This window comes from Rattus norvegicus, chromosome 17, assembly GCF_021556685.1.
Source record: "Rattus norvegicus strain SHRSP/BbbUtx chromosome 17, alternate assembly SHRSP_T2T, whole genome shotgun sequence".
Classification (NCBI taxonomy): domain Eukaryota; kingdom Metazoa; phylum Chordata; class Mammalia; order Rodentia; family Muridae; genus Rattus; species Rattus norvegicus.
Genome location: NC_141550.1, coordinates 61,207,909 through 61,221,480, shown reverse-complemented (window position 1 = coordinate 61,221,480; position 13,572 = coordinate 61,207,909). Strand labels below are relative to the sequence as shown.

The following is a 13,572-nucleotide window of genomic DNA, read 5'->3' as shown; positions in this document are numbered from 1 at the left end:
GGAAAGGCCGTGGACTAGATGCAGATGTTTGTAAATCTGCACATAAATTAGCATAAGACACTCCAGATAAAAACCTTTGATAAACTTACATGCTGCCAATCACGGTTTCTTTCCTCATTTACATAGCAAATAAACTTACCATGTCATTGCTTTTGAACTACACTAAGCACCCCCGTTGATTTCCATGTTCAGCAGATTTCAAAATCTAATACTGTTCCAAGAGGTAACAAACATGAGGCAAGAAATAATACAGAAAAAGCCTATCCTTTAAAATTAGATAAACAAACAAACAAGCAAATAAGGAGTTAAAGAGACAGCTCAGCAGTTAAGAGAACTGGACATTCTTCCAGAGGACATGGCTTTGATTCTCGGCATCTATGTGACAGATCACAGCCATCTGTGACTCTAGTCCAGATACCCTCCTCTGTCCTCTGTGGGAACCAGGCATGAAAGCAATATACAGAAGTGCATGCAGGCAAAATACCTACGCACCTAAGTAAATTCAATCATATCTACTTTTGTGTGATACTGGGGTTGGGGTCATACACATGCCACAGTGCGCTCCTAGAGGCCAGAGGACAGCCTGTGGGAGTCAGCTCGTTCTTTCCCTCTTACTAGCCTGTGACTTCATAGTCATGTCATGTCAAAGGTCTGACACTGGACAGTCAGTACACTCCAGGGGACTGAATAACAACCATAAGTAATTGTTAAGATGCTTTCAGAAATGTCTTTAACCTGGAAGTTATTGGCAGAAGAAAAAGGAACTTATGGCTGCCCATTCTTAACGCAAAATGAACACTAAGCAAAATGAACACTAATTCCAAATGTACACTTAATGTTTATTGCGCAACAACATGAAATACGATTAATTTTTGAAATGTGATTAGTGGCTTCTGCTGTAGCGTCAGAGTCGAGATCCAAATACCCTTAGAGGCAGCAATGTTGCCAAACAAGTTTACTCCAGCTGGGTCAGTTTGTTTTCCACTGGAGGAGGAAGCACCCCTCGGCTGCAGCCGGGGGATTGTTTATAGGTCCTTCCTGAAGCAAGCAAGCAAAGCCACACGCGACAGCATGACATTGGTGGTTAGCGTTGAGCACCAAGTCACTGGTAAAGGTCCTTGATAGCACCAAGGACGTCAGGTTTAGAAAGTCCCGTTTCTCAAGTCACATCAAGGTAGTTCTCAGAAGGTGATGTCTGTTGACTTAAAACACAGTTTGAACAATAGGACCATAGATCTCACTTTGCCTAAGAAATACAAATATCAAGATCATGGAAGCAAGGACCAGAGAAAAGGAACAGAAGCCCCAAAGTTCTGTAACAGATGAAGTAACCGATTTGACCCATGGTAGAGTCGACAGTGAGGGCAGCAACAGAGTCAGCCACTAACCACTTCAATGTGGATTTTTGTTTCAAAAACAGAAACAAGTTTTCTACCGTTTAACTACAGCTCATCTAATGAATTTGGGACTTTTATTTGTTTATATATACATTTATTCACTGAGGGTGGGGTGCATGAGCTTGCCGGGGCTTGCAGTGGTCAGGAGACAACCTGCTGTCTCCTTCTACCGTGTTGATTCTGAGAACCAAACTCGGGTGCCAAGCTTGGCAACAGTTGCATGAGGCCCCTGAGCCATCTCACCAGCTCCACGAGTTTTGCAAACTTAGTCACCTCTCTACAAATTGCATTTTCCTAATTTTTGACTATAACAGGATCAGGTACTGCCTTCTTTAAAATCTCCCTCTGCAAATTCAACTTTCAGTAGACTCAGCAAAAAAGCAGATAGCATGGTAAACTTCTAGGTGAGAATATGTTATGCCAACGTTATTCCTTAAAAGGAAACTCTTATGGAGATTGCTGATTTTATGAAACTATACATTAGGGTATCCAAATCCTATAGAGTGGAATTATCCCAGTGCTTACCATTTTAAATTTATAAAACAAGAAAGCCATCACCCACGACATAATAAAAAAATACAAATAAAATTAGAGGAAGGAAATTAAGAAACAGAAAGATCAAAAATCAAGTAAGTTTTAGATAAAAAAAAAAACTCTAAACTCAAAATCTTGTTTTCCAGAAAAAAACTTTGAAAGTTTGGTTTAAAAAAAAAAACAGAAAAAGACTAACACTAATAATTGAAAGTCATAAAATGTAAGCACTTAGAGAACATATTAAAACATATTTTAATATTAAAATACAATTATTAACTGGTAATGGTGGCTCATGCCTTCAATCTCAGCACTCAAGAGGCAGAGGCAGACTCTGTGATTTTGAGGCCAGCTTAGTCTACACGGAGAGTTCCAGGACAGCTAAACAAGACCCTGGCTCAACACTATCAACAACAACAACAAATTATAAAACAATTAGCGATTTAAGACTAAGGGATATAAAAACTATTGGGAAAATTTTTAATTACCAAATTCAACTGAAGAATTTTAAAACCCAACCCCGTATACTATGAATAACGTTGGTTGGCTGGAATTTCTTCTCCCTGAAAGTACAAAATCTAAGTAATTTCCAAAAGAGAGTCTATCATCCTCTAAGTAAGAGATTTTCCTTATCTTATAAAGACTACTGCAGAAGGTGGGAAGTGGAACAAAACCATTGGCCAGTCTCCTCTGCAAACAGCCAAATCCACACTATGTCTTCACGGGCACAGATTCTAGAACATTTCAAAATTAGAAAATACCATGATGCTGTTTTCTAGGTAGACAGATTTCAAGGAGAATCCACAACCTCTTTTGAATCTCTCATAGAGACAACTTGATAACATTGAATCCATTAATGCTTATATGAATGGAAAGTCTGGGGCTAGTGGTGTGGTTCATTGACAAAGTGCTTGCTGAGCATGCACAGAGCCTTGAGTTTGAACCCCAGCACTATACATATACATATATACATGTATGTACATGTATGTATGCCTGTAGTCCCAGCACATGGGAGCTAGAGGCAAGAGGATTAGAAATTCAGAGTCATCATCGACTCAGGCATATAATGAATTCAAGGCAAACCAGGGACACATGAGACCCTGTTGTGTGTATTGAGGTTGGGGTGGGGCATAAGTACTTTGTAGCAAGTGTTCCGTAAAATAATAAAAAATAAATAAAACCCAATGGCAAAACTGTTTCTAAATATAGCAATTAAGGATCATGCCATCTTTATTGGGTTCCATGCATTATTAATAATTTCTCATTTAAAATAATTTCATCAGGGGTTGGGGATTTGGCTCAGTGGTAGAGCACTTGCCTAGCAAGTGCAAGGCCCTGGGTTCGGTCCCCAGCTCCGAAAAAAAAAAGAAAAAAGAAAAAAAAATAATTTCATCAGCAGAAGAATCCCATGTACTAGGAATTACCTTATGCATTTAATAGATGAGGAAAGTGTGACCCAGAGAAGTTTATTATCTCACCGTAAGTCACATTTGCTAAGAGGTGGAGCTGAGATCTGAACCCAGATATTTTTGTCTCAAGTCCACCCAGGCACCCAGGATGGCACTGTGGTTCTCAACCTGTGGACTCAGACTGGCGCCAGGGGAGCAGGACTCCAAGTTCCTTTGTGAGAGAGATTTCTGCGGTGTGATGGTCCTCTCCAGTCCAATTGCTTATTATGCCATCTTGTCTTTGTATCGTCCCATCTCAGAGCATCAGGCCTGGTTTGTTCCTGTTCTTTCCTATCTTGAAGGGGCCTTTAAAAGACCTCACACTTTCTTTCTTCCCCATGTGACAACCAGAATTCTAATTCTCTAAAAGAAACCCATGTCTTCTCTGCCTTAAGCCCCAATTTGTCTCCTGCTCCCTGACCCATCGCTCTTTGGCATCACTGCACTGCAGGAAATGAACTATTCACTTTATTGGAGAAAAGGAATTTAATCAAAGTCTTGAACAAAGTCACCTTTCCTGAGAGTTTTACTCTCAGCCTGGACAGCTTCTGTCACGTCAGTAAGAACCAGCCCACTTGTGTTCCTCCAAAGTGAACAACAACCCCCAAATACATTTGTCCCAGTGAGCAGTACAGTTATGTCCAGTTTCAACTAGTCAGCATGGGAAGGACCTCAGAGGTTCATGACTTTAAGGAGCCATGGTTCAGTGAGGGTCATACATAGGGGCTGCGGCTGCTATAGCACTCACAGGCATGGCAGTCGTATGAGGTTGTCATTCTCACATGTGTCAGCACCATGGCCTCTGTGTGGCGCTCACATGTCTCAGCGGTATGAGCCCTATATACATGGGTTGCATTCAGTGTCAGCCCATGCAACCTTCCAGTTTTGTGCCCCCTGCCAGGTTTCTTCTTAAATATTCATCATTCAGTTTTGAAGCCAGGTCTTTATGCAGTTTATGAACTCTCTCGATCTTTAACTCTGAAAAAAAAAAAAAACAACAACAAAAGAAGTTGTGATGTTTCGTGGCTGATCACTGCTAGTTAAGTGGCTCGCCGAGTCTATCTCAGTGCCTACCAGGGAATATGGGGAAATCAAAAGGCAGAAGCTGAGCCACGGGAGAAAGACAGGAAACCTACATTATATATCTCAGCTAGGACAGAGTCTGAAGCATCCACGAGCCACATAACCTGTTTCAGTCATCATGCCTGCCAGATATGAATTACATGGATCAAGGAACCAGGACAGACAGGCAGGAACACTTAAGAACAGGCAGATGCACGGTGAAAGCATTGGGTCTTTGCATTCTCCTGTTTGAATAACATCGGAATAGTCTGTTCCTTGTTATTAGCATTTATTAATTATACAAACTAAGGTTTCATTATGACCTTTCAACATGGTCATCTTCAGTCCGTTATCATATCTGTTCTCTTCCATCACTGCTCCTCCTTCCTGTACCCACGAGCCCTTCCTTCTACTCTCATGCGTTATCTCCATTATTCCCTTGATTATTATTGTTACATTGTACACAGTTACACGAATACAACCAGCTGGACCCACATAGTGCTGCTTACAGTCTAGGTGTTTAGGGCTGACCACTTGGTGTTGAGTAACCCTCCTGAAGACTGGCCCCCCTCTTTTGACAGTTAGCAACTGTGTAGAGTCCTTCATCGAGATGTGAGCCTTGTGAGATTTCCTATCCATGCTGGCACGTCAACTGCTGGTGTCATTGTTCAGGTCTTGCTTAGGCAGCTACACTGATGAGATTGCTTGAGTCTAGTCTCACTGTCCTAAGTAGTGGATACAGTTGGCAACAGACCTTTACAGTCTTTCCTTCCCCTCTTCCACAGTGCTCCCTGTATGAATCTCTGTAGGATCATACTGTATATGTATCAGTTGGCATCGAGCATCGCAAGGTCAGTTCTCTGCATTTTTGCCAGTTGGAGATTGTTGGAAATGATTTCCGTCTGCTTCAAAAGAAAATACAAATTATTTGGAATGCAGTTGAGATTATAATTGTAAGTGGCAGTTGTAGGTTCTCCTGTGGAGTTCACGGCCTCACCAGCAATGGGTAATTGGCTAGATTTATAGTACCAGGAAGTACTTCCCTCCTATTAAGCACTGAATACCCAGATAAATAAAGGCCCTGACTCTGAGTAACTCATGGCCAGGTGTTAAAAATGGATCCCATTCTGGCTTCCGGTGGAGGAGTCTGGAGACAACGTTCAGAAATGGCACCTCGCAAGGGGAAGGAAAAGAAGGAAGAACAGGTCATCAGCCTTGGACCTCAGGTGGATGAAGGAGAGAATGTATTTGGTGTCTGCCACATCTTTGCATCCTTCAATGATACCTTTGTCCATGTTACTGATCTTTCTGGCAAGGAAACCATCTGCCGAGTAACTGGTGGAATGAAGGTGAAGGCTGACCGAGATGAGTCCTTTCCATATGCAGCCATGTTGGCTGCCCAGGATGTAGCCCAGAGGTGCAAGGAACTGGGCATCACTGCCCTGCATATCAAACTCCGGGCCACAGGAGGAAACAGGACCAAGACCCCTGGACCTGGAGTCCAGTCAGCCCTCAGAGCTCTTGCTCGCTCTGGGATGAAGATTGGGCGGATTGAGGATATCACCCCCATCTGACAGCACTCGAAGGAAGGGTGGTCGTCGTGGTCGCCATCTGTGAACAGGACTTCTCAAGTTATTTTCTGTTAATAAATTGCTTTGTAAGTTAAAAACAAAAACAAAAACAAAAACCAAAAACAAAACAAAACAAAAACCGGATCCCATTCCGATTTTTATGTTGAATACGTTGTCTGATTTAAAAGCCAGAAGAATTCGCTAAAGTCAAAGAAAACCCCAAAGGATGGTTTAATTGGGGTCACTTGTGCCTTGTTGCAGTTGCATTTGATGCAGTGATGTCTCAGTCCTGACACCTGCATGAAGGACACAGGCTCTCACAGCTCTATCACAGTAAGGAAAACACGAAACGTTTGGCCTTGCTTCATTTCCTAGATGTTGTAAGAAAGCCAAATTCTGCTTTAAAATGTTACAAGGACAGCAATTAATGGGGAAGATTATTGACAGTTAAGAGCTACACAGCATTATTAACATAGTTCCTTTTCAAGGTATCCATGTGTTTGCATTTCCGTGTGTTTCTGTTCTGTATGCATACTATGTGTTTCTGTGTAATATACAGGTACCTGTGGATGCCAGAGGGGACCAGAAGAGAGTGTAGGATGCCCTAAAGCTGGATTACAGGTGATTGTGAGCCATCTAAGGTGGGTGCTGGGAACTTCGCTCAAGTCCTCTTTAAGACTAGCAAGTCCTCTTATCTGCTGAGCACCTCTCTAGCTCTTAGATACCTGGATTGCTAAAAATGGAAATGTCTAAGTCACACCATTTAGAATGAAGAGACTACATGTAGCCAGATTAGGGAAAACACATTTTTCTACAAAAATTAATCGTCTGCAGCTACTGAGTTGTGAACAGTTGTAGATAATTCATAGCTGTGTTTTGAGGAGGAACTGACATTGTGATCGATAGCACAAATGCTGTGCTATGTGGTTCTGACCCTTTGCTGCAATTCCTGCAAAGCAGAGCTGTATTTACATAAGATTCGGTTCAGTCAATGGAGTTCCCACAGCTCCTTCTGAGGATACAGTCTAGTAGGATAGCCAGTCCGGAGCCTAAAGGAAACCAAACTGAACCTTCTTGCTAGGCCACTATAGCTATAAGTAGAACATTGCTGCCACCTTGAGGTAGAATTGAGAACCTAGTTTTGGATAACCAACACTATCATCATTTAGGATCGTTAAATTTATTTTCCTAGATTCTTAGCATTGCTGCTTCAATAATCTGGAGACTTTATGAACTCCCTACATCTACCCACATGAGAACATAATTACCATTAAACTTTTGACGCTGTGTGGCTGCCAATCACGGGAGAAGTGACAAGTGGTATATGTAGTTCCAAGAACTGGTTATCAACCAAGTGTTGACAGAAGGTTAACCAAGATTGAAGGGTCTGAATACAGCAGTCCATTCTGCTCTGGGTGTGAATCGTGCATTTGTCCATGTATCCTGTCTGTATCTAGTGCCTTCCCCATTCTCAAAGCATCTGTCTCAGCTATCAGATCAGATTGCTTGCTGTGTCCATGCTTCCCATATCTTATTTGCTTGTGGCCCCCAAAACTAGGAGTAGTTCAGCTTGCCACCCAGATATGAATTACAAAAGAAGCTGTAAATCTCTTCAAAAGCCCATGGGGTGATGCTCATAAGCCCTAGTTGGGAAGCAATAGCTATTCCTTTGCTACATGGAGAAGATGCCCCTGTAAAATTTCCTTGTAAATATTTATGATAATTCTTATAGATCACTAGTGCTGTCAACTTTGGTCAGAGAAGCTCCACCCCAGTGGAAAACCTCTACTGTAAAAACTCACAGCGTCAAAATGCTGAGAGTGACTGACTGTTGAATGTTCTGCCCTAAACAGTATTTCCATTTCATCTCCCTTTGTGATTCTGGGATCACAGAGGATGGGGCAGGAGGGATGCAGCAGGTAGAGGAAGGGGTGGGATGCTGCCCACTGCACTCTAGAACTCTCAGAGGCTAGGATTATCCTAAGCAGATGTCCTACAGACCCCAAGAGAACACAAATGCCAGCCTAGGCTACTATATCCAGCAAAACTCTCAATTAACATAGATGAAGAAAACAGGATATTCCATGAAAAAACCAAAGTTACACACAGTAACTCCCCATAAATCCAGCCACACAAAGAATAATAGATGGAAAACTCCAACACAAAGAGGGAAACTGCACCCAAGAAAAAGCAAGAAAGTAGTCTTTTTTCAACTAACCTAAAAAATAGCCACACAAATATAATTCCATCTCTAACAAGAAAAACAATAGGAAACAATGTCATCGGTTTCTAAAATCTCTCATCATCAATGGACTCAATTCTCCACTAAAAAGACATAGACTAACAGACTGGGTACATAAAGAGGATCCAGCATTTTGATGCATACAGGAAACACATCTCAGTGATAAAGACAGACACTTCCTTAGACTAAAGGCTGGGAAAAAACTTTCCAATCAAATGATCCCAAGAAACAAACTGGAGTAGCTACTCTAATATTGAATAAAATCGACTTTCAACTAAAAGTTATCAAAAAAGATATGGAAGAACACATCAAAGGAAAAATCCACAAAGATGAACCCTTAATTCTGAATGTCTATGCTCCAAATGCAAGGGCACCCACTTTCATAAAATAAATTTTACTAAAGCTCAAAGCACACATAGGACCTCACACAATAATAGTGAGGGACTTCAAGACTCCACTGTCATCAATGGACAGATCATGAAAACCGAAACTAAACAGAGACACAGTGAAACTAACAGAAGTTATGAACCAAATGGATTTAACAGATATCTATAGAACATTTCATCCTAAAACAAAAGAATATACCTTCTTCTCAGCACTTCATGGTACCTTCTCCAAAATTGACCATGTAATCAGTCACAAAACAAGCCTCAAAAGATACATGAAGATAGAAATAATCCCATACAACCTATTAGGTCACTACAGACTAAGGCTGGTCTTCAATAACAATGAAAAGGGGAGGAAGCCCATATACACATGGAAGCTGAACAATGCTCTATTCACTGATAACTTGGTTAAAGAAGAAATTAAAGACTTTTCAGAATTTAATGAAAATGAGGCCACAACATATCCAACTTATGGAACACAGTGAAAGCAATGCTAAAAACCTCATAGCTGGGTGCCTCCAAAAGGAAATTGGAGAGAGCATACACTAGCAGCTTGACAGCATACCCAGAAAGCTCTAGGAAAAAAACCAAGCAAATACACACAAGAGGAATAGAGGGCAGGAAATAATGAAAATTAAGGCTGAAATCAACCAGGTAGAAACCAAAAGAATCATATAAAGAATCAACAAAACCAGGAGATGGTTCTTTGAGAAAATCAAGAAGGTAGATAACTCTTAGCCAGACTAACAAAAGGGCACAGAGACAGTATCCAAATTAACAAAATCAGAAATGAAAAGGGAGACATAACAACAGAAACTGAGAAAATTCAAAAAATCATCAGATCCTAGTTAAAAAAAAACACCTATATTCAACAAAACTGGAAAAATGGATGAAACAGACAATTTTTCTAGACAGATACCAAGTACCAAATTTAAATCAGGATCAGATAAACCATCTAAACAGTCTCATAACCCCTAAAGAAATAGAAGCAGTTAGGAAAAGTCTCCCAACCAAAAAAAAAAAAAAAGCCCAGGACCAGATGGGTTTAGGGCAGAATTCTATCAGACCTTCGTAGAAGAACTCATACCACTACTCTCCAAACTATTCCCTAAAGTAGAAACAGAAGGAACACCACCCAAGTCCTTCTATGAAACCACAATTATGTTTATACTTTAAACTACACACAGAACCCCCCCCCCCAAAAAAAGAAAAGAATGAGAACTTCAGGCCAATTTCCCTTATGAGCATGGATGCCAAAATACTCAATAAAATTCTTGCAAACCAAATGCAAGAGCACATCAAAACAATCATCCATTGTGATGAAGTACACTTCATCCCAGGGATGCAGGGAAGTTTCAACATATGGAAACCATCAACATAATCCACTATATAAACAAACTCAAGGGGAAAAAAAAGCACATGATCATCTCACTAGATGTTGAGAAAGCCTTTGACAACATCAACATCCCTTCATGGTAAAAGTCTTGGAAAGATCAGGAATTCAAGGCCCATACCTAAACATAGTAAAAGCAATATACAGAAAACCAATAGCCAACATCAAACTAAATGGAGAAAAACTTGAAGCAATCTCACTAAAATCAGGGACTACACAAGACTATCCACTATCTCCCTACCTATTCTATATAGTACTGGAAGTCCTACCCAAAGCAATTAGAAACAAAATATCAAAGGGATACAAATTGGAAAGGAAGAAGTCAAAACATCACTATTTGCAGATGATATGATGGTGTACTTAGGTGACCCCAAGAATTCCACCGGAAAACTCCTACAACTGATAAATAACTTCAGCAAAATGACTGGGTATAAAATTAACTCAAACAAATCAGTAGTCTTCTGCTCAAAGGATAAACAGGCTGAGAAAGAAACTAGGGAAATGACACCCTTCACAATAGTCACAAATAATATAAAATTCCATCATGTGACTCTAACCAAGCAAGTGAAAGATCTGTATGACAAGAACTTCAAGTCTCTGAAAAAAGAAACTGAAGAAGACCTCAGAAGATGGAAAGATCTCTCATGCTCATGGATTGGCAGGATTAATATAGTAAAAATGGCCATTTTGCCAAAAGCAATTTACAGAATGAAATAAATCGCCATCAAACTTCCAACTCAATTCTTCACAAAGTTAGATAGAGCAATTTGCAAATTAATTTGGAATATCAAAAAAACCCAGGATAGTAAAAACTATTCTCAACTTCTGGGGGAATCACCATCCCTAACCTCTAGCTGTAATATAGAGCAATAGTGCTAAAAACTGTATGGTATTGGTACAGAGACAGGCAGATAGATCAATAGAATAAAATTGAAGACCCAGAAATAAACCCACACACTGATTGTCACTTGATCTTTGATAATGGAGCTAAAACCATACAGTGGAAAAAACACAGCATTTTCAACAAATTGTGCTGGTTCAACTGGATGTCAGCATGTAGAAGAATGCAAATTGGCCCATTCTTATTGCCTTGTACAAAACTTAAGTCCTTGTGGATCAAGGATCTCCAAGTGGAGAAGAACCTCGAAACACAGGCACTTGGGAAATTTTCCTGGACAAAACCCCAATGGCTTATGCTCTAAGATCAAGAATCGACAAATGGGACCTCATAAAATTGTAAAATTTCTGTAAGGCAAAGAACACTGTCATTAGGACAAAACAGCAACCAAGAGATTGGGAGAACATCTTTACTAATCGTACATCCAATAGAGGGTTAATATCCAATAAATACAAAGAACTTAAGAAATTCGATTCCAGATAATCAAATAACCCTAATAAAAATGGGGTATAGAGCTAAACAAAGAATTCTCAAATGAGGAATATCGAATGGCACCTAAAAAAATAAAATGTTCAACATCTTTAGTCATCAGGGAAATGCAAATCAAAACAACCCTGAGATTCCACCTCACACCAGTCAGAATGGCTAAGATAAAAAATTCAGGTGACAGCAGATGCTGGCGAGGATGTGGAGAAAGGAACACTCCTCCATTGTTGGTGGGATGGCAAGCTGGTACAACCATTCTGGAAATCAGTCTGGAAGTTCCTCAGAAAACTGAACATAGTACTACCTGAAGACCCAGCTATACCACTCCTGGGCATATACCCAAAAAATGCTCCAATATGCAACAAGGACACATGCTCCACTATGTTCATAGCAGCCTTATTTATAATAGCCAGAAGCTGGAAAGAACCCAGATGTTCTTCACCTGAGGCATGGATACAGAAAATGTGGAGGTACATTTACACAATGGAGTACTACTTAGCTATTTAAAACAATGGCTTCATGAAATTCTTAGGCAAATGGATGGAACTAGAATATATCATCATGAGTGAGGTAACCCAGTCGCAGTGTATCAGAATTACACCAGACTTCTCAACAGAGACCCTAAAAGCCAGAAGGACCTGGACAGAGGTAATGCAGACCCTAAGAGAATGCACATGCCAGTCCAGCATACTGTACCCAGCAAAAACTACCAATCAACATAGATGGAGAAACCAAAATATTCCATGACAAACCAAATTTAAACAATAGCTCTCTACCAATCTAGCCCTATGGAGGATTCTAGAAGGAAAACTTCATCACAAGGAGGGTATGTACACCAAAGAAAAAAACAAGATATTAATCATCTCACAACAAAACCAAAAAGGGAGAATCACATACACACAATGCTACCTACACCAAGAAACATAACAAGAATTAATAATCATCTGTTTTTAACATCTCTCAATATCAACCGACTTGGGAAATAGTCAAACTCAGGGCAGAAGTCAACCAAATAGTAACAAAGAGAATGATACAAAGAGTCAACAAAACCAAAGGTTGGTCCTTTGAGAGAATCAGCACCATAGATAAATCAGAAGAGTTAAATTTCAAAAAGTTAGTCACAAACAAAGTCCGGACATGCCTGAGGGAATTTGAGATAGGGCTCACCGGCCCGGCTATCAGCCCCCAAGGACACTGGCCATTTGGAGCCACCCCCTCCCCTTCTTTCACTCCCTAAAGATGAGTCATCCCCCTGCTGAGTGAGATAAGTCACCCTACCCACATTGCTGAGATGCTAGATTGCACGTATTCTTTGCTGATGTAACTCCGCGCCAAAAGTAACTGTACACCATTTGAATCAGCCAATTATGTGTAACCGCTCGAAGTCCCCTGGTTTTCCCTATATAAACCCCTGCCTTTAGAGGCTCGAGGTCGGCTCCTCTATCTCCTGCGTGAGATACGTGTCAGCCCGAGATCTCGTTAATAAAGCTGTCTCATATTGTTACATCAAGATCGGCTACTCGTGTTTCCTGGGGCACGCCATCCCAAGACTGGAGCGAGAGTCTCCCCAATTTGGGGTTCTTTCAAATCCATAGCAGAACTAAATACATGGCACATTAACAGTACCCAAATTAACAAAATCAGAAATGAAAAGGGAGACATAACAACAAAAACTGAGGAAATTAAAAAATTAATCAGCTCCTACTACAACAAAACTAAAAATTCTAGATGAAATGGATAATTTTCCAGACAAATACCAGGTACCAAAGTTAAAACAAGAACATGTTAATTATCTAAATAGGCACATATCCACTAAGGAAATAGAAGTCATTACAAACCTCCCAACTAAAAAAAGTCCAGGGCCAGATGGCTTTAGTGCAGAATTCTACCAGACCTTCAAAGAAGAGCTAATACCAACACTCTCAAACTATTTCATAAAATAGAAACAGAAGAAACACTACCTAAGCTACACAAAGACCCAACAAAGAAAGAGAACTTCAGACGAATATCCCTTATGAATATCAATGCAAATATACTCAATAAAATTCTAGCAAACAGAATTCAAGAACACATCAAACCCATCATTCACCACAATTAAGTAGGCTTCATCTTAGGGATGCAAGGTTGGTTCAATATACAACAATCCACTAATATAATT

The 13,572-nt window shown here is 40.3% G+C and overlaps 1 pseudogene; it reads left to right on the top strand.

Annotated features, from left to right (window-relative positions):
- Positions 1–5,577: 5,577 nt before the first annotated feature.
- On the top strand, positions 5,578–6,148 carry LOC148000222 (small ribosomal subunit protein uS11 pseudogene; annotated as a pseudogene).
- The last annotated feature ends 7,424 nt before the right edge of the window (positions 6,149–13,572 follow it).